Genomic DNA, 4,681 nt, shown 5'->3' on the forward strand with positions numbered 1-4,681 from the left:
GGGCCAGGGGGTTTTCCCCTCCCTCTCCTTTTTTTTTCTTTCTTTTCTTTTATTAATTTTCTTTTCTGTTTTTAGATTATTTAAAATGCCAAAGCATTTTACAAAAATTAGTGCACCCCACCATAATTATGTTAGCTATTTTAGACAACCCCCGAGAATTTTTAGTTTTGGTTTTGAAACTTTTTATCTTTGCTCTTGTTTTGATTTTTGTTTTAGAACGGGTTCGGATCTAACGCGAGTTTATCCACAGTAACCGAGGTGACGTGGCAACATTAGTGGGGATTACTGTAGCTTAATTACCCGGGCGTCACAATTCTCCTCCACTACAAGAAATCTCGTCCCGAGATTTAAGAGGGGGGCAAGGGGGAAAGTTCTGGTTACAATATTCTAACGGATTTTCTCGATCATAGTAGCTCTTTTCGAAGAGGTCGACCCATTACATTGATGTCTTCAGTTCTTTATTCCCAAAGCGTCATGATGAAGTTGTCGTCCTTTCTTCGGGGAACTCCATCGTACTTACGAACAGGTAAGGGGCAGCTCTACAATGATAGGATGTTATAAGGGAGATTCATCTGGGGTATCCCAGGAATAAACATATGAGTAGCTCTCGAGTTGAACAAATGACACACATCGAAAGCAAAGTAAGACGGTGTAATAAGAGGTTTCAAGCGGATAGGCAATCGTTCATTGCCTGAAGCAGAGTGCGAAAGGGGTTCAGAGCAACGAGAATAAGTATTGTGTCCGATACCAGAATAGATCAACAGGCAAGTGGCCCATGAATTACATACAAAGTCAAGCACGAGGAATAACGCTGACAACAGGGTGTACATGAGAGTCAGGTTTCGATCCTGTGGAACGGTGGGTTATGGGCCCACCATGTGGGTTAAAAGCAGGAAGGCGCTAATATTTGCACGGTCAAGATAACAAGGTATATCAGAGGATAGCCTGTCGGTTTTGTTGTCAACAATGTCGGTACCAAGGGCGAGGGACGAAGAGAACCATTTTCCTGCTCGTTGAACGAGGCGGACCATTGGGCAAAGTTCTCGTCCATCGGTGGCTACCGAAATGTCATCAACATTAGTAACAGGTTCTTGCTGACAGATTTGTACACCGAGGAGTTTACATAAGCAGTAGAACATTGCTGCTTAGATCATATAGATCACAAGAAAGGTTCAAACAACCAATGGAAAGTAAAATATGATTATCATATTAAACAGAACAATGGAAAGGAAAACGTGTTTAAACACATAATTCAGGGATATATCCTTCCCAAGGACAAGCAGAGCATGATATCCGTGGCAGGATATAATGTAGAAAACTCTTTAGGTACGGGGGAGAATTTTCATGACATTACCCATACAACGGTGTTAGGATAAATGATAAATAAAATTTAGCATCGTGCTTCAAATGTTCCTGTTGAAAATCGGAGTACCATTGACATGCTTCGAGATAGTATTGACATGGTCTTCAGGTGAAGATCAGACTTTGGAAACACGAAGGATCCATCAGGAATAACTTGTAGATTAAGTCTTACAATTTCCTCATGGATGAACGGATAACCTTGCTGAAAAGGAATCTATAATGATAGGTCCTCCAGCCAGGGGGGGGGGTGCTAGGCATGACATCATGTTACCGGGTCATCAAAGGATCAACATCATAACTCTTGGAAAGTTGTCCCAACCATCATATCTGACCGAGATTCAGATCCGATTGGTGTCAGGATACATCAGACTTAGGATACCTGAGAAGAAAAGGTGCAACGCAAATTGACGAGATGACATTGTAAGATTCTCGGGGAAATGAACTATGAAGTGATTTCCGTTAACAAGAGTCCATCATTAACCCAAGGAGAGGACAAGGAGGTGTCTGGTGAACCCAACGGCAATTCGCCGAGATTCCCCAAAAGATGGATTTCCACCATTAAGTGAACAAGGAGATAACATTTGCCAAATCAAATGATATAAGGAAGTATGCGCGAGGAAAACATACACAAATAAACATTGGTTGAAATGTGCGCCCGAAATATGGGTTGGGTTGCACGACCAATGTCAGAATGGTGATTCAATTAACGAAGGACTTAGAATGAACTATCGCCCATTCACTTCAAAGCAATAGGGTTGCTAGGAGTTTAGAATTCACACGTCATAGCTCCAATGTCGGTATTCCGGTTGAAAACAATACGAGGACCAAGGAATGAACGAAGATGGCAAGAAGTATTATGATATCAAGAATTATTAAGAGGTGGTGAAATCCTCACCACATTCTTGACAAAAAGAGATGGTAATACTTCCGAGGTAAGGAAGATCAATTGCTGGACAGCAAGGAACTCAAGGTATAACACCAAACATGAACAAGCTTGTGTTGGTGGGAAGGCAATAAAGTGGTCGATGATAATACAATTCATCGAGGCAAGGATGGTATTTCTCATCATGAATCCAATTGATATCCTGGATGAGCTCAGAATGTTGACGATCTCGAAACCTTTGCCGCGAGAGTTCATGAAGATGTAATCGATCGGCGACGACATCAAGTCAAAGTAATGATGAAGTGAAAGGTTATAGGAACCAAGGGTACGACACAAACTCGAACTCAAGCTTGTTGGTTAAGGTGAAAAGATATGACGAGGAAAATCGACGTAAGGTTAGTTCATCGTCGAAAATTGGTGCTCCGAGAATAAGGACCAGGTAGCACCGTTAGAATCGTCACGACAATGATATAGCCAAACAGGCTAGGAATGGCGTGATCGGGTACAAACTCGTACTTATAGAAGCTTACTGAAGAGTTGTTGAACCGTAGGGCGGTCTCGGTTCATTTATCGATGTCTTTGAGTGTTTAATAACTCAGAGCCCGTGAAAAATTGGAATCAGTGGGAAGGTAGTACTTGATGAAGAGCTCATAAGAAGTTATGCAGTTCCATGATAATCTCGAGATACCAGGGGTAATACTCGATGACATATCAAAGTAGAGGTTGGACGGGGGTTATTGCTCTACAGAAGACAAGTGCTAAAACTTGCACGAGAAATGGTATTTAAAAGAGAACATGGTCGGAACCACGATTGCAAAAGGCCAGATCCTAGATATAAGATGAACTTATACCGAAGGAATAATTCATTCAAGAGAAGCTTTAATGATAAGATATACATCGTGTCCATGGGCATGAACACAAAGTTCAAGGTCGACTCCCACTTCTTCAATGTATAACCTTCCATTCACTTCTCGCTTTGATAAAGGCATTAGTGTTGAAAGTTTTACCTGGTGAAATACCAGATGAGTATGACTAGTGAAAACTTCCGAGTTCACACATATAAAGGAAGGCATAGGTTCAACCCGTCAGGGTATCATGGAAACATATACCACAAGCTTCAGTAGTAAATGCCACCAGCTCGAAAGCAGAGCATGGTTGGCCAAGCAGAGGATACAACTTAACAAAGGTATTATGTATCAGGGGAAGAACTCACAAAGTGATCAAGTGTGAAGGTCATTGTCGGATAACAATCCAACAAAGGACCTGATGGTCCACAAAGGATCCGATATGAGTATCGATACTCAACCAGAAGAGGAAGGAATGTAGATGCAACAGGTTATGGAAGCATCTGAATAATTCACAGCTTAAATGCAAAGGAATTATGATTTCCAAAACGAAGGATCAGAAGCAATGCTCTGATTAGGGGTGGATAAGTTGAATAGCCTTAGGGTACAATCAACAACAATTGGATTGGTCGAGAACCAATTCCCGTTAAAAGAATGGCATCTCAGCCAGAAAGGTAATTTATAAGGATCAATGATGATTGCGGGTATTCGCAAACATATTGAGTCAACAGACTCAAAATGATAATGACAAGGAATGTCAATATGACTACGAGACTTATGGGATTAACCATAATGCAAGCAAGCAAGAATTTCAAGAGCCAAAGGCTCCAGAGGATTTTCGGAAGATCGAATTGTATTTTGAAGACTTTTGTGACACATATGAACAACTGGGGTTGAGCGGATACTCGACAAGTGCGAGGATTTATTTGAAGGGGTATTCAAGTGGCAAGGAACTACTAGGCAGTAGGCACAAAGTATTCTCGGAACAATAGAGAAAACTTCGGGGTATCTTGTAATAACAAGATCAATGGGGGATGATCGTATGAATGGCAAGTGTAAGTAGTTATCCATACGGATTTATCGGTGGTCAGGAATAGCAAAAGTGATGGGCACAAAGTCTCGAGAGAACATCAGAGAGTATCTCCGAATTCTTCTGGTTAACAGACGATCATCTGAAGTGAGGGGCTCTCCGGGAGAAAGTACTCGCGAAAACCTAAAGTTAGTTTTGTTTTTAGCAAAATCGTTTAACCCGAATAGAAGAGAGTTCAGAATCCCAGAGTAAAGATCGAGGAGTAAAAGATCCTAATACCACCCGACAGCGACGTGTGCCCGTAAGACACACAGCCATGTTAGTAAAAGTTTTGCAATGTCTAGACTCAACTTCGGCCAAGGAGTTGGAAAGGGGATTCCTACAGGCAGTCGGCTCTGATACCAACTTGTGACGCCCCCGATTCAATCGTACACTAATCATGCACGCAAATGTGTACGATCAAGATCAGGGACTCACGGGAAGATATCACAACACAACTCTACAAATAAAATAAGTCATACAAGCATCATAATACAAGCCAGGGGCCTCGAGGGCTCGAAT

The sequence above is a fragment of the Triticum aestivum genome, chromosome 6B (genome assembly GCF_018294505.1).
Source record: "Triticum aestivum cultivar Chinese Spring chromosome 6B, IWGSC CS RefSeq v2.1, whole genome shotgun sequence".
Lineage (NCBI taxonomy): Eukaryota > Viridiplantae > Streptophyta > Magnoliopsida > Poales > Poaceae > Triticum > Triticum aestivum.